Source organism: Rattus norvegicus, chromosome 2 (assembly GCF_021556685.1).
Source record: "Rattus norvegicus strain SHRSP/BbbUtx chromosome 2, alternate assembly SHRSP_T2T, whole genome shotgun sequence".
Taxonomy (NCBI): domain Eukaryota; kingdom Metazoa; phylum Chordata; class Mammalia; order Rodentia; family Muridae; genus Rattus; species Rattus norvegicus.
Window position 1 is genome coordinate 43,960,014 of NC_141535.1, and position 27,260 is coordinate 43,987,273.

The following is a 27,260-nucleotide window of genomic DNA, read 5'->3' on the forward strand; positions in this document are numbered from 1 at the left end:
CATCCCTAAAAGAGTAGTGGTGTTCTATCTGCAGCCTGGGAGAGAATAATTTCAGGAGACTTAATCACAGGTAGTTGGAATAGTGATTGTCCTTTCTAATATTAGAATAGACATTTAGTCCGCAGTGTCTAGTTCATGGGCATGAGTCTGAGGCCTCAACTCAGATTTGTAAGAAGTATGAATTCCTTCACTTTGAGAACTTGAATCATTTGTTCTGTTCTGTTTTGTTTTGTTCGTTGAGCGACAAACCTACCAGATAAGTAGGACTTTTAGACCACACTCTGTTCAAGAATTTTCTCACCCTTCATTCCTATTCTTCTAATGAACTTTGGTGCAGGGGACAGCCCTTTCATATTACAGTGCTCCCTGTTGGGGGTGATAAGAAAGAGCCTATATAGCATTGCTGTATTCTTGGATTTCCTAAAGTATCAATGGGAAGAAGTGAAGGGTTAGTGGCCACACATCCTCTCCACCACAGGGATCGGGCCACTCCGGGAATGGGAAAGCACAGTCTGGGAGCAGGCTGGTGGTCCCAGGCCTGCAAGAAGGCCGGGGCCAGGGCCGTTGGTTTCTCAGGCTCTTGGGCATTCAGATACCACTGGAAGCCGCGGAAGAGCTGAGAATGGAGAAGGGAACCTGCGAGCTGGATCTAGCAAAGGGCAAGGAAGAAAGAAGAAGAGCTCCAGTCTGTCCCCCGGAAGAGTCCTTGACTTGTGGGTTGCAGGCTTTGGTGGTGGAGGTAGCTGGGAGCAAAGGGAGGCTTTCGATGTGGATCTATAGGCAAAGGCCTTCTCTATGGCAACCCACAGCAGATCCTAATGAAAAGAGGCAATCCACAGTTTTAAGACATTTATTGCCATAGTGGAGAGTGGATGAGTAAAACAACTTCTCAGGGTGGGTCTGAGATTAAATATCTTTTGCAGGGAGCAGTGTCTGGAAAGGAAAGTTTATTAGCTACCCCCCAGGCCTTTAGGTATCTCGTTATAATGGAGATCTCCGTGGTCACGACCTCTACCTGTGGGGTAGAGGAATTTGTTGCCCTTGTATGATGATGGCCACAAATCTATAGACGGCTGTGGCTAGTGACAGGGCTTGGCTTTCCAGGGGTCAGGCAAAACATCTACTGTCCCTTTTAGGGTAACCAGGGTTTCAAGCCCTTGCTCAACTGGAAACCAGGGTGCCTTTCACGGTCCCACAAAGAAACAACTTTGACCTGCGAAGATGAGGATCATTCCCATTTCTTTGAAGCATTCTTACCCTGTTACAATCCATTTCCCAATCGGTTTTATTCATTGTATCTTCTTAGCAATCCATGGTCTCTGTAAAGGCTTGAGAATGCACAAACCATTTCTACCTTTAGCTGTAAAAGGAGGTACCGCCTTGGAGTGGAAGAGGGAAGTCAGAGGAAAAATAAGGGGAAAAAAACATGGTCAAAACACTTCTCTGGTTCATATGCCAACAAGCAGTGGGACACAGTCGAGAGAGGATAGACTCTGAATCCAGGTCATAGCAACTGACTGACTTGCAATTAGCCTACAGTCACCTTGAATACATTTCCAAGTCTGTGTCCACGTCTCTAGCTGTCAAATGAGGATGATGCTAACAGTATCATGTTATCATGAGATGCTTACATCCATCATATATTGTTTTTAGACTTAAAACACAACACAAATAAACTCGATGTCTCAATTAACTGCTGCTAGTATGTCTATGATCAAAAGTCATGTTGCTCTTTTATTCTTTTTTTTTTTTTCTCTAGACCAATATGGCTGTTAATTTCTGTACAGTGCCAACTCAACACAGTAAACGGGGATACTTTTTTCGAAAGTTGACAGCACAGGTAAAGTTTCAAAAAATTCAAATTATATATCTGTATATATATATATTTATATTTATATTAAAAGACCAATAATAGCAGTGTGTTATGCATCAACAGCAGCAACAGCTTTTCCAGGTTCTGCAGTCATCTGAACAAAACTGTAGAGACATCCAGCACACTCCATTAAAAAAAAAAAGTAAAAAAACAAAACCCGAGAAAACAGCACAGTTCTGTTACTCTTGTGGTACCTGGCACCATTTTTTTTAAAATTAGCTTCTCAATCATCATCTGGAAAGAAAACATTCTGAGCAACATCATTAAAAACAGCTCTGATAAAGCATGGTCACTACTACGTATCATAAAGCAGGTACAAGCTATTTTACATCCACAGAGGTATGATACAGTACTGTCCTACATCTATAATACTAGAGGATACAATTTAAAAGGCATTATTTGAGACTTGATTCTACTTTTCCAGCAGAGGGCCCAAAGGATGGTGTGACACAGCTTTGTAAAGAAACATACTCTAGACAGGATTTCCTTTCACTAGTGGCACACTTCTAAGGATTCATTCTCTCCATGAATGTCAGCTAAAACCGTTATTAAAAAAATGAAATATCCCTAGAACAAAACCGTATAACCACCGGATTCACATGAAGATGACCTAGTGGAGACAAGCTGGACCTCACCTTACCAACAAGCTATCAAATCTGTTATGTTTAAACAGTGAGACCTCCAAGGAAGGAGATGCCAAGTAGTGCTTCAAAGCTTCGGACCACAATCAAACACAGCATCCTTTTCAACAGAAGCAGAAGCTCATCTGAATATGCTCATGGATGCTGACATCAACATTTAATCATCTCCTCACTCATCCAGGAAGAGGGGGAGATCAGTTACTACTGTACTTTATTGTGTTCAACCAAATCACCATGTTACAAAAATAGCAAGCTGCCATAATAAAAAATAAGGCTCCTCTATCCAGCACCAGATAGCATCATTTTACTTTCAAGCCTAGAAATTGCACACTTGTATATAAACCAATCGAAGATGAGGATTGAGAGTTCATCTTGGTGGATTTTTCCTTTGATGAATATGAAGTGTCCTTCCTTATCTTTTTTGATGACTTTTAATTGAAAATTGATTTTATTTGATATTAGAATGGCTACTCCAGCTTGCTTCTTCTGACCATTTGCTTGGAAAGTTGTTTTCCAGCCTTTCACTCTGAGGTAGTGTCTGTCTTTGTCTCTGAGGTGTGTTTCCTGTAGGCAGCAGAATGCAGGGTCCTCATTGTGTATCCAGTTTGTTAATCTATGTCTTTTTATTGGGGAGTTGAGGCCATTGATATTGAGAGATATTAAGGAATAGTGATTATTGCTTCCCGTTATATTCATATTTGGATGTGAGGTTATGTTTGTGTGCTTTTCTTCTCTTTGTTTTGTTTCCAAGACGATTAGTTTCTTGCTTCTTCTAGGGTATAGCTTGCCTCCTTATGTTGGGCTTTACCATTTATTATCCTTTGTAGTGCTGGATTTGTAGAAAGATATTGTGTAAATTTGGTTTTGTCATGGAATATCTTGGTTTCTTCATCTATGTTAATTGAGAGTTTTGCAGGATACAGTAACCTGGGCTGGCATTTGTGTTCTCTTAGGGTCTGTATGACATCTGTCCAGGATCTTCTGGCCTTCATAGTTTCTGGCGAGAAGTCTGGTGTGATTCTGATAGGTCTCCCTTTATATGTTACTTGACCTTTTTCCCTTACTGCTGTTAATATTCTTTCTTTATTTTGTGTGTTAGGTGTTTTGACTATTATGTGACGGGAGGTGTTTCTTTTCTGGTCCAATCTATTTGGAGTTCTGTAGGCTTCTTGTATGCCTATGGGTATCTCTTTTTTTAGGTAAGGGAAGTTTTCTTCTATGATTTTGTTGAAGATATTTACTGGTCCTTTGAGCTGGGAGTCTTCACTCTCTTCTATACCTATTATCCTTAGGTTTGATCTTCTCATTGAGTCCTGGATTTCCTGTATGTTTTGGACCAGTAGCTTTTTCTGCTTTACATTATCTTTGACAGTTGAGTCAATGATTTCTATGGAATCTTCTGCTCCCGAGATTCATCTCTTGTATTCTGTTGGTGAAGCTTGTATCTACAGCTCCTTGTCTTTTCTTTTGATTTTCTATGTCCAGGGTTGTTTCCATGTGTTCTTTCTTGATTGCTTCTATTTCCATTTTTAATTCCTTCAACTGTTTGATTGTGTTTTCCTGGAATTCTTTCAGGGATTTTTGCGATTCCTCTCTGTAGGCTTCTACTTGTTCTCTAAGGGAGTTCTTTATGTCTTTCTTGAAGTCCTCCAGCATCATGATCAAATATGATTTTGAAACTAGATCTTGCTTTTCTGGTGTGTTTGGATATTCCGTGTTTGCTTTGGTGGGAGAATTGGGCTCCGATGATGCCATGTAGTCTTGGTTTCTGTTGCTTGGGTTCCTGCGCTTGCCTCTCGCCATCAGATTATCTCTAGTGTTACTTTGTTCTGCTATTTCTGACCGTGGCTAGACTGTCCTATAAGCCTGTGTGTCAGGAGTGCTGTAGACCTGTTTTCCTGTTTTCTTTCAGCCAGTTATGGGGACAGAGTGTTCTGCTTTCGGGCGTGTAGTTTTTCCTCTCTACAGGTCTTCAGCTGTTCCTGTGGGCCTGTGTCTTGAGTTCACCAGGCAGGTTTCTTGCAGGGGAAAAGTTGGTCCTACCTGTGGTTCCAAGGCTCAAGTTTGCTCGTGGGGTACTGCCTAAGTCCTCTCCGAGGCGGCAGCAACCGGGAAGATCTGCGCCGCTCTTTCCGGGAGCCTCCGTGCACCAGGGTTCCAGATGGCGTTTGGTGTTTTCCTCTGGCGTCTGGACGTGCACAGAGTGCAGTCTCTTCTGGTTTCCCAGGCGTGTCCGCCTCTCTGAAGGTTTAGCTCTCCCTCCCACGGGATTTGGGTGCAGAGAACTGTTTATCCAGTCTGTTTCCTTCAGGTTCCGGCGGTGTCTCAGGCGCAGGGGTCCTGCCGCCCCTGGGCCCTCCCCTACGGGAACACAGAGGCCTTATATAGTTGCCTCTTGGGCCAGGGATGTGGGCAGGGGTGGGCAGTGTTGGTGGTCTCCTCCGCTCTGCAGCCTCAGGAATGCCCACCTGATCAGGCGGTGAGGTCTCTTGCTCTTTTATTCTTAATAGCTGAAACAAAAGAAAACCCCAGCTTAGCTCATCATGAGCTAGATTTGTCTTACTTTTTTTCTACAATTTTTTAAATCAGTGTACAAGTGGAGTATGATGTGTTCTCAGACTCAAGACGGATTTATTTAAGATTTAGGATATGGCCAAGGGCTCTCGGTTGAAAGTCCATGGCTATAACATTAGAAAATGCCTTAATTTTCTCTTAGCAAAGGAAGCAAAGAACATTCTTATTATTTCTCATGGGGAGATGCAGTATACTGAAAGCAATTCTTTGAAAAATAAGAAAATCCTACATAATAATTTCACAATTATATGCATATTCAGAAATTTATTTGAAGGAACAATGGCCTAAACACATTGTGTTTTATTAAAGGATTAGTCAAAAGCAACACATTTTGCTCATTGGCTTTCTTCAATCTTAATTCAAACATTACCATTTTGTAATTTTCAAGCAATAAATATCATAGGCAAGACAAGCCTCCATTAGAAGGTGATTTTGATTTATAACTTTCAATGAAATATTTATATAGCTTTCGTGTTACCCATTTAATTTTTATAGTATTATGGGTGAAATGACATTAGAGCAGGGAATGAGTTATTACAAATCAAAATGCTGGAAATCACTAACAAAAAGAAAATGTGGCTTGATTCTATGAACTGGCTAATCACAAACGGTCACTAGGTTATTAAAACTCATGATTACCCCAGCATTGAGTGAGACACTGTAAAGCAGATAGTTTCCAGAAGTTTTCCCTTAGCCTTTGAGCACATCTACCACCACCACTAATGCTTGCTTGCTACACACAGGCAGCCTGTCTGCCACAGGGCAATAACAACAGCCTCTTAGCTTTGTATCAGCAGCTAGAAGGATTCTAACAAAACGTAAATGGTGCCTGTGATTTTGCTGGCTCCCCACTCTATCAGTGAGAGTTGGAGATTTTGCTCGGATCCACAAAGCCATAGGTGATTTGAGTCTCAGGCTGATCTGCTACTTACTCAACGGACTCCCCTTTCTCACAGAATCTGGTCCCTGCTCTTGAGAATGGCCTTGATCTTGAGGACTCTCTAGCTGGGTGATCTTTCACCTATACTCACATAGTTCACTCTTTCTCAATGTATCTTTAGTCCAAAGTAGCTGTTGCAATGAGGTCCTTTCCCATCCTGTAATGTCTAACCATCCCAGTCACTTCCCTCTTTTCTGCTTTCCGTTAATCCAGGTCTCTTTGCACTTACTGTAACCAATATAGTCTATACTTTTAGGGTACCCCCACAAAGGTGAAGGATGTTTCTCAGTCTGTTCATTGCTAAATCCTTACTATGAAGCATGTAGTAGAGCTCAAGAAATCTGTCTCATAAATGAACGCTGATTACATGTATGCATGTGTGTTAGGTCTCCTTGATGGAATATCTTATTTAATTTGACAACAGTTCTAAAAACTGGCTTATATTTTAATAGAATGATTCTGACTGGTAGTGATAAGTCATTGGCAAATACATTGGCATTGTAGAGAAGAGTAACTGTAGAGAGGTAGCAAGGAGTAGTCAAATGTTTGGCAAAACCCCTTAGCAAAATAATAATATAGAAGGAGAACCTGAGAAAGCTTACAGAGTAGCGGTCACTGTCTTTAGGTTCATTCTTAAATGCTGGGCTTTACAGTCCCTGTATAGTGTAGCAGACACTAAACAGCCAGCATGGCTTTGGAGTGACTCTTGCGCACAGCAAACTGTCAGTTTCATACCTGATTCTTAGAAAGACATAGCTTATACCTGTATGATCAGAACTTGAGACCTTAATGAAATACTGTGACGCATGTGACACATCACTAGTAGTTCTTGATATATTACAATTACCCAGGGGCCAACTATTCACTGTGTATGCATGTTTTAGATAGATACCTATATCTGTGATATGTTACAGATAACAAGATAGATAAAGGATTTACAAATAAAGTATTGTGTATACTTATTACCTGAATGAAGAACTCAAATTATGGTTTTGTTTCTCCTTTTTAGAAAAAACAAATGAAATAGTAAGAACCATATCTTGTTCTCTGCCTAAGGTAAATAAATCTTAAGAGAAAGAAAAGGGGATAGAGGAAAAAAGAAAGGAGAAATGACAGACAAATTATAAATACTACCCTGAAGGGTACGTGAATCTCATAAATAATTTCTTTAAGTCCCATAACATTCTGAGGACTGACTCTGACATTTTTGAATTTGGTGTGTAATTAGTTTGACAACGTGAACCCATCCTTTGAGTTGCCCTGGAAACCAATTTTGGTAACATAAAGAAGTGCTAGCTGTTAATTGGTATTCAGAGTTAGTAGCTGGTGTCTTTGCTGCTGTCTCCATGGTAACCTAGCTGTCACGTTTTCATCCCTAACATTGTGGTAAGATTCTAGATGCATGAGTCTTAATGCACATGTCTGTCGTCTCTGGCACAGCATCTTCTTATCTGGGAATGTAATCATTTGGGAGATGTTAGGGTTGTCGTTGAAAAGTGGTTGCTCTGGGAAATTTTATTTCATCAGCTCTTTTGACCTCCACATGGTGCAAGACTCCATAGTATCCATTTTGGAAGGTGGATGCATTTTTTTGTGGTTGTTAGTTGTCTGCACAGACTTAACTCTCTCTCTCTCTCTCTCTCTCTCTCTCTCTCTCTGGGTGTGTGTGTGTGTGTGTGTGTGTGTGTGTGTGTGCATGCAAGATAGAGACAATCAGAGAGAGAAAGAGAGAGAGAGAGAGAGAGAGAGAGAGAGGGAGAGAAAGAGAGATCTGTGTGTTTAAATATAAAAATAGAGTAATGTTGTATAAATTAGGAATGCTTCCTCGAGGCTGTTTATGTGAGAAAAGAGATAATCAATATTGCATCGGAGGAATAAATGCCAAATTAGAGAAATGAGACATTTACTGTTTTGAAAGAATATTCTCACATTGTGTTTGGACAATGTAGAGATATCTCATGAATTTAATGTATGGCAATGTCTTCTTTATCAAAATGCAAGACCCCCCACTATTTTAAATTATCTTTCCTCAGTTTTTTACATATTAAGCTTTACTTTGCTGTTACTCTTTTAAAATTTCACTAATCTTTTGTAGGTCCTTGAAGGTAGTACAATTATTTACTAACCATCACTGGGTAGCTAGGTAGCTGGTCAGTCTGGAAAATTATGCTGGAGACAAGTGGAATGGTTTGGACACTGTATAACAGTTAATTAACTTTTAGGACCAACATCCATACTTAAACAAATGCAGCCTCATCTTTCACCATGAGGTTTAAGGTCTGACCTTTCATAAACCAGTTTTCAGACCACTAGGAGAAGAAAAGTATTAGCAAGATTTAGAATACATATTAAAAAAACACATTATGATCAAAATTATAGCCAAAATCATTATGGTCAACTGAGTGCATGGGAAATCACTATGTTATCTGTTTCACCATGTAAATGTTCTTACCGTGGCTGATTTCATACTTGCTTTATGGAACTCTGCAGAGACACTAATGATCATCTCTCACAACAAAGCCCCAAAATACTACCACTTGTTTCAAACATTTCCAAGATAAAAATGCCAGCCTCAAAGATGTTAAGTCTTTGTCTCCTCAATTGACTTCATCATTTCTGTTATTCAAAGAGCTAATCTTATTATAGAGAAATAGCTCACATAGTATGCCATGCAAACATTTCATTTTCTGTTTTTAATATGTCTCCTGATGGACACCCTCTCTAATAGTTATTTTTATAATAGATCTGCATATGTGGTGGTGTCAAAATATATCCACAATTCTTTGATACTCCTCTGATCTTAACTGTGGATTCCATTTCAGCTCCTTTCGCCAGTGAGTTGTACCTAACAATGTGTTTCTGTGGGTAGCATATGGTAGCAATGGCTATAGATCAATTCTAAAACTGTAACTTTTAAAAGTATTTTTATTTTGTCCTTGCTCTTTCTTTCAGAAAAAAAAGACTTTGGAAAAAAGCTATCAAAACATTTGGCAGCTTTACAGTACCCTTTCTTCCGCGGAAAGGTCTATGTGGCCCAGAATTAAGGTCTCTGGCCAATAGTCCTGTCACTGAGCAATCTTGGAAGTTATTGTGACACAAGGCATGCCTTCTGCATGGTGTTGTAGTTTCCATATTGACTATAAGCTCACCCAATCGCCCTTGTTCCAAAGCACCAACTAAGCTGCTACCAACACTTGGCCAAGGACAGTTGGAGATTATTAATGCTTAATCTTTTAATCCACCAAATTCTGAAGTGATTTGTCACAAAGCAACAAATAATGGAACATATTTCATATTAGTCAAAAAACATAAGGGTTTCATTAGCATTCAGGTTTAATTATGGAATGTAGCAAGCATGTAGGAGAACACATTAATATTCCTAAGCATTGATAAAGAGCTTATACTGCTTTCAAGAGGAAGCTGCCACTTGAATTTGCTATTAATGACTTATTTACTGGGTATTAATGGCTTATCACTGTCAAGGACTTTCTGTAATGTATAGTCCTGTAAAGCTGTGTTCTGTTAATGAGCCACTTGTTCCGCAGTGATCTGTGACGTCTCTGGGAAGATGGGATTATATATAACCCAGAGGTCAGCTTGATGAGATTCCTGGAACTGTGTGAGGTTAATTAACAGTGTCAAATCTATCTCAATCCCTGGAATCTCAGCTATTAAACTCAGGAGCCAGTGCTTGGGCTTTATAGTGGTCACTGATGCAAGGGAGAGATGATATATATTTTCTTAAAGGCAGTAAATCCTCTTATCATTTTTAATAAGTTTTTTAAATAGAAATGTCATTGATATGCATTTTTTTAAACTTAAAGCTTTATTGAGTCTTTCCTTTTTATGGTGGGGGGATCTACAAAGAAGTAGATAAATTATTTAAACTGTGAATGTTGGCTTGAATTTCATACTTTACAGATTATTTGGCTCAATGGGACCAGAGATATGGCAACTTCTCCATGCTTCTGAGTGGAAATAATATCACTTAAAGAGCCATATTTTTTTTTCGGAGAAAGAGCCATATTTAACTTGATATCATTCAGCAGCATTAGGGGTAGTCATTAATAATGCTAAAGAATAATACTTGGGAGAGAAAAATCTAAAATAAGCCTTGGTTAGCTAAGTAAAATATTAAGTGAAACACACTAAAAGTGAACATCACACTTGCAAGGCTAAGTAGTGACTACACAGAACTTTGATAGATCAAAGAAGAAGGATAAAAATGAGAGACTTGTGAGCTCATGCTCCATGTGTTTGGGTCAAAGGTGCTGCTGCTCAGATTTGGTCTATAGAAGATGGAAAGACGGGTCCAGATGAGTCAACACTAAACTTTCCTTAACAGGCTGAACAATTTCTAGCTCTATGAGATGTTCTTCATTCCCTTTTATTCCCATTTTCCTAGGAAGAAGTTCTGGTTTTAGTTTGCTTTGTAGCCAAAGAAGAGGATCATCTGGCTGTATGGTTGCCTATATTGATGTTTATCTTTCCTCCTCACATTTTATGCTTTGAAGCTAATTTTTTTAAATTATTGCTTATGAAACCAGCTATTCTCCTACAGTCATAGCAAGAAGAACCCTGTTTTCTTTCATTCAAGCATCTATTTTATTAATGCTTGATGACAAATTATTTGGTGACAATTAATTTTCTGAATTCTTACTATTCTTGTTAAGTCTTCTTATTATAAACCTGTTAGCAGAATTAAGCAATAGATGCATGAAGAAGAATGTGTATTCTGATATCTGTAGGCTTAAGCCTCTGTTGAAAGTGACAAGATCCACACTGGCTTCTACTCTTTGGATTTTGGATAAAACCGTTGTCTTCCCAGAACTCAGTCTCAGGGGAACACAGGCATGCATTAGAAGATACATTAAGAAACTAATGATGCTGTGATGGACAGACGCAGTGCCACGACACAGAGAAAGCCATTAGCTTCTCTCCTGGGAATTTTCACCAGGGGAGCTCGAAAAGGGGCAAAACACTGTTAGGAATTGAAAATAGGAAGAAGTTTCTCTGAGAGGTGAGAGTCAAGCAAGGATAGAAATGTAGAATTTTCCAGGCTACCTCCTTCTTCAGAGTGGATACATCAGGAAGAGTGGATTCATGAACAAACAGCTGAGTTCACAGCTTCACCATGACCAAGATGTAGAAAGGTGTCAGTGCTAATTTGTAGTGAAGGCATAAAGAGGATACATAGATTGTGGGTTTTAAAAGTAAGCGATGAGATGATAGAGACAAAAAATGCGTAAATAATATTTTTATCTCGTATATAAAGGCTATTTTTTAAATAAGAAGGTTCCATGTCTTTATAAGCTCTATGAGGAAGGTGGGCCACATTATAGCTATGTTCTCTGGAATACCACATAGAAAACACTTATAATAGTTTTTGATATTATATAGTATTTGATATGGTGATTCTCAAGGATAGGTAGCAAAAAGCCTGATGGCTGTAGTAGTTTAGATGAAAAAGGCTTTCACAGGCTCACGCATTGAACACTTGGTCACCATTGGTAGTGTTGTTTGGGGAGGATACAGAACTGAGGGAGGGTGGGCTTTAAGTTTATAACTAAATCCATTTCCTGTGTACCACTTAGATGGGATCTCTCTGCTTCCTGCTCTTGTCATCTACCTTCCCAACCATTATGAACATAAAGCTCCCTGGAACTACAAGCCAAAATAAACTCTCCTTAAGTTGCTTTTGGTCATGGTGTTTTACAAAGCAACCGAAAGGTAACTGATTAAATTGCAAAGATGATATACTACAGAGATGAACAATAAATTATTTTCCTGTCTGCATTCCGGTCTACTTTAAAGGGTGCTTTCTCGCAGTCTGGGTCCAGCATGTATCCTTAGAACATTTAGCCATGGTAGGGAAGCAGGACCACATGGTATGGGAAGGATCCTGCTTCTGAGATACAGAAATGGGGCTCCTAGAGGAATAGGGCCTATAGTAAAACAGCTCAGGTTCCACTGGGGGTACATGGAGCATGTTTTATTGGGGTACATTTTTACAGTATATGGGTATCAGTTGTTCAGATGGTATCACACATAATCTGGACAGGCAGGCACAGGTGACACACGCTGTCTTCAAAAATTCAAGATCCAGTAGCCTCAAAAATATTTAGTCTTTCATTTAAGATAAACATCATTTAAGAATGTGGAATTGGCAGGGATTTTTTTCCAGGAAGGTTTTGGTCAGCAGTTAAAATAATATAAATACCGCAGCAGCTCTCTGCTCCCAGACCCGGTGAGAGAGAGACCCAACCGCCTGGTCAGGTGGGCACTCCTGAGGCTGCAGAGCAGAAGAGACCACCAACACTGCTCACCCCTGCCCACATCCCTGGCCCAAGAGGAAACTGTATAAGGCCTCTGGGCTCCCGTGGGGGAGGACCCAGGAGCGGCAGGACCCCTGCCAGAGACACCACAGGACCCTGAAGGAAACAGACCGGATAAACAGTTCTCTGCACCCAAATCCCGTGGGAGGGAGAGCTAAACCTTCAGAGAGGCAGACAAGCCTGGGAAACCAGAAGAGACTGCTCCCTGCACACACATCTCGGACGCCAGAGGAAAAAGCCAAAGACCATCTGGAACCCTGGTGCACTGAAGCTCCCGGAAGGGGCGGCACAGGTCTTCCTGGTTGCTGCCGCTGCAGAGAGCCCGTGGGGAGCACCCCATGAGCGAACCTGAGCCTCGGGACCACAGGTAAGACCAAATTTTCTGCTGCAAGAAAGCTGCCTGGTGAACTCAAGACACAGGCCCACAGGAACAGCTGAAGACCTGTAGAGAGGAAAAACTACACGCCCGAAAGCAGAACACTCTGTCCCCATAACTGACTGAAAGAGAGGAAAACAGGTCTACAGCACTCCTGACACACAGGCTTATAGGACAATCTAGCCACTGTCAGAAATAGCAGAACAAAGTAACACTAGAGATAATCTGATGGCGAGAGGCAAGCGCAGGAACCCAAGCAACAGAAACCAAGACTACATGCCATCATCGGAGCCCAATTCTCCCACCAAAACAAACATGGAATATCCAAACACACCAGAAAAGCAAGATCTAGTTTCAAAATCATATTTGATCATGATGCTGGAGGACTTCAAGAAAGACATGAACACACTTAGGGAAGCACAGGAAAACATTAATAAACAAGTAAAAGCCTACAGAGAGGAATCGCAAAAATCCCTGAAAGAATTCCAGGAAAACACAATCAAACAGTTGAAGGAATTAAAAATGGAAATAGAAGCAATCAAGAAAGAACACATGGAAACAACCCTGGATATAGAAAACCAAAAGAAGAGACAAGGAGCTGTAGATACAAGCTTCACCAACAGAATACAAGAGATGGAAGAGAGAATCTCAGGAGCAGAAGATTCCATAGAAATCATTGACTCAACTGTCAAAGATAATGTAAAGCAGAAAAAGCTACTGGTCCAAAACATACAGGAAATCCAGGACTCAATGAGAAGATCAAACCTAAGGAAAATAGGTATAGAAGAGAGTGAAGACTCCCAGCTCAAAGGACCAGTAAATATCTTCAACAAAATCATAGAAGAAAACTTCCCTAACCTAAAAAAAGAGATACCCATAGACATACAAGAAGCCTACAGAACTCCAAATAGATTGGACCAGAAAAGAAACACCTCCCGTCACATAATTGTCAAAACACCAAACGCACAAAATAAAGAAAGAATATTAAAAGCAGTAAAGGAAAAAGGTCAAGTAACATATAAAGGGAGACCTATCAGAATCACACCAGACTTCTCGCCAGAAACTATGAAGGCCAGAAGATCCTGGACTGATTTTATACAGACCCTAAGAGAACACAAATGCCAGCCCAGATTACTGTATCCAGCAAAACTCTCAATTAACATTGATGGAGAAACCAAGATATTCCATGACAAAACCAAATTTACACAATATCTTTCTACAAATCCAGCACTACAAAGGATAATAAATGGTAAAGCCCAACATAAGGAGGCAAGCTATACCCTAGAAGAAGCAAGAAACTAATCGTCTTGGCAACAAAACAAAGAGAATGAAAGCACACAAACATAACCTCACATCCAAATATGAATATAACGGGAAGCAATAATCACTATTCCTTAATATCTCTCAATATCAATGGCCTCAACTCCCCAATAAAAAGACATAGATTAACAAACTGGATACACAACGAGGACCCTGCATTCTGCTGCCTACAGGAAACACACCTCAGAGACAAAGACAGACACTACCTCAGAGTGAAAGGCTGGAAAACAACTTTCCAAGCAAATGGTCAGAAGAAGCAAGCTGGAGTAGCCATTCTAATATCAAATAAAATCAATTTTCAATTAAAAGTCATCAAAAAAGATAAGGAAGGACACTTCATATTCATCAAAGGAAAAATCCACCAAGATGAACTCTCAATCCTAAATATCTATGCCCCAAATACAAGGGCACCTACATACGTAAAAGAAACCTTACTAAAGCTCAAAACACACATTGCACCTCACACAATAATAGTGTGAGATTTCAACACCCCACTCTCATCAATGGACAGATCATGGAAACAGAAATTAAACAGTGATGTCGACAGACTAAGAGAAGTCATGAGCCAAATGGACTTAACGGATATTTATAGAACATTCTATCCTAAAGCAAAAGGATATACCTTCTTCTCAGCTCCTCATGGTACTTTCTCCAAAATTGACCATATAATTGGTCAAAAAACGGGCCTCAACAGGTACAGGAAGATAGAAATAATCCCATGCGTGCTATCGGACCACCACGGCCTAAAACTGGTCTTCAATAACAATAGGGAAGAATGCCCACATATATGTGGAAATTGAACAATGCTCTACTCAATGATAACCTGGTCAAGGAAGAAATAAAGAAAGAAATTAAAAACTTTTTAGAATTTAATGAAAATGAAGATACAACATACTCAAACTTATGGGACACAATGAAAGCTGTGCTAAGAGGAAAACTCATAGCGCTGAGTGCCTGCAGAAAGAAACAGGAAAGAGCATATGTCAGCAGCTTGACAGCACACCTAAAAGCTCTAGAACAAAAAGAAGCAAATACACCCAGGAGGAGTAGAAGGCAGGAAATAATCAAACTCAGAGCTGAAATCAACCAAGTAGAAACAAAAAGGACCATAGAAAGAATCAACAGAACCAAAAGTTGGTTCTTTGAGAAAATCAACAAGATAGATAAACCCTTAGCCAGACTAACGAGAGGACACAGAGAGTGTGTCCAAATTAACAAAATCAGAAATGAAAAGGGAGACATAACTACAGATTCGGAGGAAATTCAAAAAATCATCAGATCTTACTATAAAAACCTATATTCAACAAAATTTGAAAATCTTCAGGAAATGGACAATTTCCTAGACAGATACCAGGTATCAAAGTTAAATCAGGAACAGATAAACCAGTTAAACAACCCCATAACTCCTAAGGAAATAGAAGCAGTCATTAAAGGTCTCCCAACCAAAAAGAGCCCAGGTCCAGACGGGTTTAGTGCAGAATTCTATCAAACCTTCATAGAAGACCTCATACCAATATTATCCAAACTATTCCACAAAATTGAAACAGATGGAGCCCTACCGAATTCCTTCTACGAAGCCACAATTACTCTTATACCTAAACCACACAAAGACACAACAAAGAAAGAGAACTCCAGACCAATTTCCCTTATGAATATCGACGCAAAAATACTCAATAAAATTCTGGCAAACCGAATCCAAGAGCACATCAAAACAATCATCCACCATGATCAAGTAGGCTTCATCCCAGGCATGCAGGGATGGTTTAATATACGGAAAACCATCAACGTGATCCATTATATAAACAAACTGAAAGAACTGAACCACATGATCATTTCATTAGATGCTGAGAAAGCATTTGACAAAATTCAACACCCCTTCATGATAAAAGTCCTGGAAAGAATAGGAATTCAAGGCCCATACCTAAACATAGTAAAAGCCATATACAGCAAACCAGTTGCTAACATTAAACTAAATGGAGAGAAACTTGAAGCAATCCCACTAAAATCAGGGACTAGAAAAGGCTGCCCACTCTCTCCCTACTTATTCAATATAGTTCTTGAAGTTCTAGCCAGAGCAATCAGACAACAAAAGGAGATCAAAGGGATACAGATCGGAAAAGAAGAGGTCAAAATATCACTATTTCCAGATGACATGATAGTATATTTAAGTGATCCCAAAAGTTCCACCAGAGAACTACTAAAGCTGATAAACAACTTCAGCAAAGTGGCTGGGTATAAAATTAACTCAAATAAATCAGTTGCCTTCCTCTATACAAAAGAGAAACAAGCCGAGAAAGAAATTAGGGAAACGACACCCTTCATAATAGACCCAAATAATATAAAGTACCTCGGTGTGACTTTAACCAAGCAAGTAAAAGATCTGTACAATAAGAACTTCAAGACACTGAGGAAAGAAATTGAAGAAGACCTCAGAAGATGGAAAGATCTCCCATGCTCATGGATTGGCAGGATTAATATAGTAAAAATGGCCATTTTACCAAAAGCAATCTACAGATTCAATGCAATCCCCATCAAAATACCAATCCAATTCTTCAAAGAGTTAAACAGAACAATTTGCAAATTCATCTGGAATAACAAAAAACCCAGGATAGCTAAAGCTATCCTCAACAATAAAAGGACTTCAGGGGGAATCACTATCCCTGAACTCAAGCAGTATTACAGAGCAATAGTGATAAAAACTGCATGGTATTGGTACAGAGACAGACAGATAGACCAATGGAATAGAATTGAAGACCCAGAAATGAACCCACACACCTATGGTCACTTGATTTTTGACAAAGGAGCCAAAACCATCCAATGGAAAAAAGATAGCATTTTCAGCAAATGGTGCTGGTTCAACTGGAGGGCAACATGTAGAAGAATGAAGATCGATCCATGCTTATCACCCTGTACAAAGCTTAAGTCCAAGTGGATCAAGGACCTCCACATCAAACCAGACACACTCAAACTAATAGAAGAAAAACTAGGGAAGCATCTGGAACACATGGGCACTGGAAAAAATTTCCTGAACAAAACACCAATGGCTTATGCTCTAAGATCAAGAATCGACAAATGGGATCTCATAAAACTGCAAAGCTTCTGTAAGGCAAAGGACACTGTGGTTAGGACAAAACGGCAACCAACAGATTGGGAAAAGATCTTTACCAATCCTACAACAGATAGAGGCCTTATATCCAAAATATACAAAGAACTCAAGAAGTTAGACCGCAGGGAAACAAATAACCCTATTAAAAAATGGGGTTCAGAGCTAAACAAAGAATTCACAGCTGAGGAATGCCGAATGGCTGAGAAACACCTAAAGAAATGTTCAACATCTTTATTCATAAGGGAAATGCAAATCAAAACAACCCTGAGATTTCACCTCACACCAGTGGGATTGGCTAAGATCAAAAACTCAGGTGACAGCAGATGCTGGCGAGGATGTGGAGAAAGAGGAACACTCCTCCATTGTTGGTGGGATTGCAGACTGGTAAAACCATTCTGGAAATCAGTCTGGAGGGTCCTCAGAAAATTGGACATTGAACTGCCTGAGTATCCAGCTATACCTCTCTTGGGCATATACCCAAAAGATGCCTCAACATATAAAAGAGACACGTGCTCCACTATGTTCATCGCAGCCTTATTTATAATAGCCAGAAAATGGAAAGAACCCAGATGCCCTTCAACAGAGGAATGGATACAGAAAATGTGGTACATCTACACAATGGAATATTACTCAGCTATCAAAAACAACGAGTTTATGAAATTCGTAGGCAAATGGTTGGAACTGGAAAATATCATCCTGAGTGAGCTAACCCAATCACAGAAAGACATACATGGTATGCACTCATTGATAAGTGGCTATTAGCCCAAATGCTTGAATTACCCTAGATCCCTAGAACAAACGAAACTCAAGACGGATGATCAAAATGTGAATGCTTCACTCCTTCTTTAAATGAGGAAAAAGAATACCCTTGGCAGGGAAGGGAGAGGCAAAGATTAAAACAGAGACTGAAGGAACACCCATTCAGAGCCTGCCCCACATGTGGCCCATACATATACAGCCACCCAATTAGACAAGATGGATGAAGCAAAGAAGTGCAGACCGACAGGAGCCGGATGTAGATCGCTCCTGAGAGACACAGCCAGAATACAGCAAATATAGAGGCGAATGCCAGCAGCAAACCACTGAACTGAGAATAGGTCCCCTATTGAAGGAATCAGAGAAAGAACTGGAAGAGCTTGAAGGGGCTCGAGACCCCAAAAGTACAACAATGCCAAGCAACCAGAGCTTCCAGGGACTAAGCCACTACCTAAAGACTATACATGGACTGACCCTGGACTCTGACCCCATAGGTAGCAATGAATATCCTAGTAAGAGCACCAGTGGAAGGGGAAGCCCTGGGTCCTGCTAAGACTGAACCCCCAGTGAACTAGTCTATGGGGGGAGGGCAGCAATGGGGGGAGGGTTGGGAGGGGAACACCCATAAGGAAGGGGAGGGGGGAGGGGGATGTTTGCCCGGAAACCGGGAAAGGGAATAACACTCGAAATGTATATAAGAAATACTCAAGTTAATAAAAAAAAATAATATAAATAATGTTCCCTTGCTACTGTCTATTAATGAAGTGGCCTCTGCCTCCCTTAAAGTATCAAACACTGTATAATAGGGCAAGCCACAAGAGAAATGAAATTATGAAACTTATTTTACAAACATCTAATTGTTGCTATAGTTTTATATCTACATAGATATAAAGAGCTTGTGTAGATGTCAGATGTTTGACTGGAGTTCAGTCACAGCACTAAAGTCCTACTTAGGTTCTTATAGCCATAGTGAATTCATCTTAAAGAGTTTGTTCCTCTTTTTTACCTTCTAAACTCCACTAAGATTTCTAGTAATGTGTGACATTTTCAGAATTTTTTTGGTCAGAATTTTGGTGCACACTACCACTATATTTCTTTTTTCTTTCTTTCTTTCACTTTCTTTCTTTCTTTCGTTCTTTCTTTTTTTTTTTTCTTTTTCTGGAGCTGGGGACTGAACCCAGGGCCTTGCGCTTGCTAGGCAAGCGCTCTACCACTGAGATAAATCCCCAACCCCCTCTTTCTTTCTTTCTTTCTTTCTTTCTTTCTTTCTTTCTTTCTTTCTTTCTTTCTTTTGATTTTTTACTCTCTTTCTTCCTTTCTTCCTTTCTTTCTTTCTTTCTTTCTTTCTTTCTTTCTTTCTTTCTTTTGTCTTCCTTGCTCAAGTAAGTTTTGGTTGACACTTACCTCATACCTCATATATTGGAACACAATAGACCAAATGAAGAAAAATTAAGATGCAAAGATTTGGATCTGAAGTGCTCCCATAACTTATGTTGAAGCTTTGGCCCAAATCTAGTGACACCATTAGGAGGTGGTCATAAGAGAGTTGGCTGTTATAATGGGTTATACATTAGCTCAAACTGAATGACTATTAGAAAGTAGGACTTGATTGAAAAAAGGAGGCCCATGGAGGTGGAACTTTTGAAGGCTGTCTTGCCAGAGCCCACTTTTCTCTGTCCCTTTTTTTCCCTGGAAGTCATGAAGTGAGAATTGTAATTCTACCTCGCTATCTATTATGGTGCACTCAAAGAGGAGAGTTAAATGGCCATGGTCTAAACACCCTGGAACCATGAGTCAAAATGACTCTTTCTTCCCTGGAGCTGTTTCTGTCAGTTATTCCATCCCAGCGATGGAATGGAATCTATCCATCAGGGAGGTAACATCCATCCCCGACCTCCCCCAAACTCTTGTGCTACATCTCAAAGACGATTTTGAAATCTTCACAAAATTTTTGGAGAAATTATTATTTTAACTTTAAACCTTCATTTTTCCATATAAAATGTGTCTGTAAAATAAAGATTAATGATTTTCAATAAAATGTAATTTTACCCAAGATTGTTCTTTCTGTCATACAAATAGCATGTATGGATGACTCTCAGTGTACATGCATCCCATATCTGCTATATTCTAGGAAGATCCTAAGCTACACATAAGACTTAGTTCATACCCTAAACAAGTGGTTCTCAACTTTCCTAATATTCAATGCTTTAATACAGTTCCTCATGTTGTGGTGGGCCCCAGCTATAAAATTGTGTCATTGACACTTCATAACTGTACTTTTGCTACTGTTATGAATCATAATGTAAATACCTGATATGCAGGATATCTGATATGCAAGCCCTGGGGGAAAGCAAGGGTGTGCTCCCAACCCACCACTGCTGCCCTAAAAGCTAAGATATTTTATTCACATAAGATTTTAAGTGCCCTCTGGAGACAAGGATGAAGAGCAAATGCAATAGTAACTGTGGAATAATACTGATGTCCTTCAAATGAAAAAAAAGAAGAGGAGGAAGAAGAGCAGGAGGAGTGAGAGGAAGAGGAGGAAGAGGAGGAGGAGGAGGAGGAAGAGGAAGAGGAGGAAGAGGTCAAGGCACACAAGAGTGACATACAGACAAGTAGAGTCAACAATATTGACAGAAAGGAAACTGGTAGCAGAAAGGTGGAGAACAATGTACAGGGAAGGTCTGGAAAATTCAAACCATCCCTTACAGACCAATGCAAATTACATTAGGTACGGAACAGGCGCACTGACTTTGGAAACTTTGCAAGGCAAGAGGTGTGAGGACTGGGAGGGAACTCAGAGAATACATACCAGACCTTCAGGAAGCCAGAGAACAATCAATCCTGCTAAGGAAGTGGTGCATTCTGACCCCTCCCCATGTGGGAGGAAGCTCTTTAAAACATTCACATTTTCAGATATGAGAGAAAATTAACGGAATGTTCAGAATAACCAGTGAATAGCCAGTGATGGTGGCTGTCACACATCTGTAGTCTCACTTACTTGGAACACTGAGCCAAAGGTATCATTTCAGCCTACACACTTGAGGCTAGCCCAGCAATATAGTGGGGCCTATCTTCACAGCCACAACACAAGATGAGTAACCTTAAGGCATAGTGAAGAATGACATTTCAAGGTGAATGATTGCGTCCTCCTGGACTGATTTGAAACAATTCCCAGCCAGAGATATTTGGTGCTTGAGGGCACAATTGGCACTATCTAAAGGTGTTTTTAGCTCTCTCTGCCTTTGAAGAACTGCAGTACCAGGCAGCTCTCAGTAAAGCAGAGGCCATGGATTCTTTGAACATCGAAGGCTGCCCTCCGACAGCAAAGAATTACCCATATCTGACATGCTATAGGTTCGGAACGGAAAAATACTCACTCAAAAGTAATCTTAAAGATTCCAAGAAGTTAGTGCAAATTTAGAGCCTATCAGAATTTCACCATTATTAGTATTTTCTAGTAAATGTGGATGAATGTAGTCACATGCACTAAGGCTATGATTCTCAACCTTCCCAAGGTTGCGACCCTTTGATATAGGTCGTCAAGTTGTGCTGACCACAACCATGAGACTATTTTGTTGCTACTTCATAACTGTAAATTATAATTATAAATTGTAATGTAAAATACCTGCTATGGGGAGTCCCAATCTCGTGCTCCCTGCCTCCAGCTCACTGCTCCCAAACCCCGTGGGAGAGAGACCTCACAATGACGGAAGAACGCCCACATATACGTGGAAGTTGAACAATGCTCTACTCAATGATAACCCAGTCAAGGAAGAAATAAAGAAAGAAATTAAAGACTTCTTAGAATTTAATGAAAAATAAGGTACAACATACCCAAACTTATGGGACACAATGAAAGCTGGGCTAAGAGGAAAACTCATAGCGCTGAGTACCTGCAGAAAGAAACAGGAAAGAGCATATGTCAGCAGCTTGACAGCACACCTAAAAGCTCTAGAACAAAAAGAAGCAAATACACCCAGGAGGAGTAGAAGGCAGGAAATAATCAAACTCAGAGCTGAAATCAACCAAGTAGAAACAAAAAGGACCATAGAAAGAATCAACACAACCAAAAGTTGGTTCTTTGAGAAAATCAACAAGATAGATAAACCCTTAGCCAGACTAACAAGAGGACACAGAGAGTGTGTCCAAATTAACAAAATCAGAAATGAAAAGGGAGACATAACTACAGATTCAGAGGAAATTCAAAAAATCATCAGATCTTACTATAAAAGCCTATATTCAAAAAAATTGAAAATCTGCAGGAAATGGACAATTTCCTAGACAGATACCAGGTACCGAAGTTAAATCAGGAACAGATAAACCAGATTAACAACCCCATAACTTCTAAGGAAATAGAAGGAGTCACTAAAGGTCTCCCAACCAAAAAGAGCCCAGGTCCAGACGGGTTTAGTGCAGAATTCTATCAGAGCTTCATAGAAGACCTCATACCAATATTATCCAAACTATTCCACAAAATTGAAACAGATGGAGCACTACCGAATTCCTTCTATGAAGCCACAATTACTCTTATACCTAAACCACACAAAGACCCAACAAAGAAAGAGAACTTCAGACCAATTTCCTTTATGAATATCGACGCGAAAATACTCAATAAAATTCTGGCAAACCGAATCCAAGAGCACATCAAAACAATCATCCACCATGATCAAGTAGGCTTCATCCCAGGCATGCAGGGATGGTTTAATATACGGAAAACCATCAACGTGATCCATTATATAAACAAACTGAAAGAACAAAACCACATGATCATTTCATTAGATGCTGAGAAATCATTTGACAAAATTCAACACCCCTTCATGATAAAAGTCCTGGAAAGAATAGGAATTCAAGGCCCATACCTGAACATAGTAAAAGCCTTATACAGCAAACCAGTTGCTAACATTAAACTAAGTGGAGAGAAACTTGAAGCAATCCCACTAAAATCAGGGACTAGAAAAGGCTGCCCACTCTCTCCCTACTTATTCAATATAGTTCTTGAAGTTCTAGCCAGAGCAATCAGACAACAAAAGGAGGTCAAGGGGATACAGATCGGAAAAGAAGTCAAAATATCACTATTTGCAGATGACATGATAGTATATTTAAGTGATCCCAAAAGTTCCACCAGAGAACTACTAAAGCTGATAAACAACTTCAGCAAAGTGGCTGGGTATAAAATTAACTCAAATAAGTCAGTAGCCTTCCTCTACACAAAAGAGAAACAAGCCGAGAAAGAAATTAGGGAAACGACACCCTTCATAATAGACCCAAATAATATAAAGTACCTCGGTGTGACTTTAACCAAGCAAGTAAAAGATCTGTACAATAAGAACTTCAAGACTCTGAGGAAAGAAATTGAAGAAGACCTCAGAAGATGGAAAGATCTCCCATGCTCATGGATTGGCAGGATTAATATAGTAAAAATGGCCATTTTACCAAAAGCGATCTACAGATTCAATGCAATCCCCATCAAAATACCAATCCAATTCTTCAAAGAGTTAGACAGAACAATTTGCAAATTCATCTGGAATAACAAAAAACCCAGGATAGCTAAAACTATCCTCAACAATAAAAGGACTTCAGGGGGAATCACTATCCCTGAACTCAAGCAGTATTACAGAGCAATAGTGATAAAAACTGCATGGTATTGGTACAGAGACAGACAGATAGACCAATGGAACAGAATTGAAGACCCAGAAATGAACCCACACACCTATGGTCACTTGATTTTTGACAAAGGAGCCAAAACCATCCAATGGAAAAAAGATAGCATTTTCAGCAAATGGTGCTGGTTCAACTGGAGGGCAACATGTAGAAGAATGCAGATCGATCCATTCTTATCACCCTGTACAAAGCTTAAGTCCAAGTGGATCAAGGACCTCCACATCAAACCAGATACACTCAAACTTATAGAAGAAAAAGTGGGGAAGAATCTCGAACACATGGGCACTGGAAAAAATTTCCTGAACAAAACACCAATGGCTTATGCTCTAAGATCAAGAATCGACAAATGGGATCTCATAAAACTGCAAAGCTTCTGTAAGGCAAAGGACACTGTGGTTAGGACAAAACGGCAACCAACAGATTAGGAAAAGATCTTTACCAATCCTACAACAGATAGAGGCCTTATATCCAAAATATACAAAGAACTCAAGAAGTTAGACTGCAGGGAGACAAATAACCCTATTAAAAATGGGGCTCAGAACTAAACAAAGAATTCACAGCTGAGGAATGCCGAATGGCTGAGAAACACCTAAAGAAATGTTCAACATCTTTAGTCATAAGGGAAATGCAAATCAAAACAACCCTGAGATTTCACCTCACACCAGTGCGATTGGCTAAGATCAAAAACTCAGGTGACAACAAATGCTGGCGAGGATGTGGAGAAAGAGGAATACTCCTCCATTGTTGGTGGGATTGCAGACTGGTAAAACCATTCTGGAAATCAGTCTCATGGTTCCTCAGAAAATTGGACATTGAACTGCCTGAGGATCCAGCTATACCTCTCTTGGGCATATACCCAAAAGATGCCCCAACATATAAAAAAGACACGTGCTCCACTATGTTCATAGCAGCCTTATTTATAATAGCCAGAAGCTGGAAAGAACCCAGATGCCCTTCAACAGAGTAATGGATACAGAAAATGTGGTACATCTACACAATGGAATATTATTCAGCTATCAAAAACAATGACTTTATGAAATTCATAGACAAATGGTTGGAATTGGAAAATATCATCCTGAGTCCTCACTGAAATCACAGAAAAACATACATGGTATGCACTCATTGATAAGTGGCTATTAGCCCAAATGCTTGAATTATCCTAGATGCATAGAACACATGAAACTCAAGACGGATGATCAAAATGTGAATGCTTCACTTCTTCTTTAAAAGGGGAACAAGAATACCCTTGGCAGGGAATAGAGAGGCAAAGATTAAAACAGAGACAGTAGGAACACCCATTCAGAGCCTGCCCCACATGTGGCCCATACATATACAGCCACCCAATTAGACAAAATGGATGAAGCAAAGAAGTGCAGGCCGACAGGAGCCGGATGTAGATCGCTCCTGAGAGACACAGCCAGAATACAGCAAATACAGAGGCGAATGCCAACAGCAAACCACTGAACTGAGAATAGGACCCCCATTGAAGGAATCAGAGAAAGAACTGGAAGAGCTTGAAGGGACTCGAGACCCCATATGTACAACAATGCCAAGCAACCAGAGCTTCCAGGGACTAAGCCACTATCTAAAGACTATACATGGACTGACCCTGGACTCTGATCTCATAGGTAGCAATGAATATCCTAGTAAGAGCACCAGTGGAAGGGGAAGCCCTGGGTCCTGCTAAGACTGAAAGAGATTGTTGGGCGGAGGGCGGCAATGTGGGGAGGGTGGGGAGGGGAACACCCATAAAGAAGGGGAGGGGGAGGGATTGGGGGATGTTTGCCTGGAAACCGTGAAAGGGAATAACATTCGAAATGTAAATAAGAAATACTCAAGTTAATAAAAAAAAAATACCTGCTATGCAGGAGATCTGACATCAGACCCTGGAAGGGTCATGACCCACAGGCTGCACTGAGGAAAGTTAGCTTTGTGCCACCTGGTGTTGAGACTTAAGTCATTATTTACCTATTGCTACATTGCCCTGGGGAACACTTGATAGCTAATGACCAAGTCTATTCATCTGGCAGTAAAATTTCAAAGACAACAAACTAAAGAAATGTCACTAACATTGACTAACTGCAAAGCACCTCTGCTATTTAAAACCCTTTCCTCTCAAGAAAGGATCAGACCATGGACAAACATAGGAGGAGTAAAGAAGATGTTTGCGGTAATTTGTAGCACACACAGGCTTTTGCTTTAATGTTTTTTCTATTTTAAGCACCAAGCAAAGCCCCTTTAGAGCACTCAAATTAATGTTTAATGATCTTCTACTGTGTTTTTTTTTATCACACAAATGAGCTAGAGTTCTGAGGGAGAGCTGCAACTGTCAATTCTCTGAGCAGGTAAGACAGGCTTTCTTCCTTCTTCAAAGCAGTCAGTCTGTAGGTGGATTTTTCTAGAGCCTTTCAGAAAACTTCCTACTTTAGGAAACATAGTTTCTATGAACTTGGTCAAAATTTACCTAGGCCACCTTTTATAGCATCTTATAGTATCCACCCATTTTAATGTGGAGATGGCACCAACACTTGCAGGTTGAAGTTGAGAGAAACATCTCTGTGTCTTTGATGTTATTATTGTGTGCTTTTTACATGGGCTTCATCCCTTACTGAGGACATTAAAGCTAGAAAGGGAGGGCATGGGAAGGTACTTAAAGCTTGCTTTTGTCAGAGGTTGAGTTTTAGAGCAATAGAATTTGCTATGTAAAATGTAAGTCCTTGACCTTAATTCTGACACACTTTAATAACCTCTTGGTCACACTATTTTTAGAGAAAGAAGGCAAATAAAGAAAAAAATGAAGGAAGGAAGGAAGGAAGGAAGGGAGGAAGGAAGGAAGAAAGAAAGAAAGAAAGAAAGAAAGAAAGAAAGAAAGAAAGAAAGAGAGAGAGAAAGAGAGAAAGAGAGAAAGAGAGAAAGAAAGCCAAAGTGTATGTTAGTACTTGATTATGCTTGAGCTCAACAGATCTAGCCTCCTGCAGTATTGGGACATTAAACTCTTTTGGAAGGTGAACTTTAAATTGTCTTCATAACTTTAAAACTATTTTACTACTTCTGTGGTGTGTGTGTGTGTGTGTGTGTGTGTGTGTGTGTGTGTGTGTGTGTACTCATGCTCACATGTGATTTCAAGAGATTTCCTGGCCTGTATAATCAAGATTCAGGATTTCCAACTCTGCTCAGGGATTTTTATCCTCTGCCCTGACTGTTAAAAAAAAAAGAAAGGAGTAACCAGGAACTCAGTCTGCACTGTTCTTACTGTATTACTGTTTACTCTGTTGTTTAACAAGGCTAGGCAGAAAGTCTGCTCTTGGGAAAGACTTAGCACTCACTTGTGAAGATTTTTTTCATGAGCATTTTATAATGTCCTCAAAAGAACATTCAGTATTATCAGTTCAAGAATGCATGAGAGAAATTGATTCTTTGTCAAATATAAATGAGTCTCTGGAACATCCATAGACTAAAGAGTAGGAACATCAAACACAGGGCTGCTTTAGTTGTTACATTTCCCACATTCTATTTATAGAGGCAGAAATTAGGTTAAAGCAATTAGGGAAAGTAATCCTAAATTATTAAGGAGAAATTAATTTTTTTCATTTTCTCTTTTATTTTTTACATTTACTTTTAAATTCAGCCTTTACTGAAGAAAACTTTATTTCCGATTACAAATCACCTTTTAAT

The 27,260-nt window shown here is 39.8% G+C and overlaps 1 long non-coding RNA gene across 1 annotated transcript in view; it reads right to left on the reverse strand.

Annotated features, from left to right (window-relative positions):
• Positions 1–2,709: 2,709 nt before the first annotated feature.
• The window catches only part of LOC147996060 (uncharacterized), a 31,570-nt gene continuing 7,019 nt past the window's right edge, over positions 2,710–27,260 (reverse strand). The window contains exon 3 of the long non-coding RNA XR_015677813.1: positions 2,710–5,024. This is a non-coding gene — a long non-coding RNA (uncharacterized LOC147996060). The remainder of the gene's footprint in view (positions 5,025–27,260) is intronic.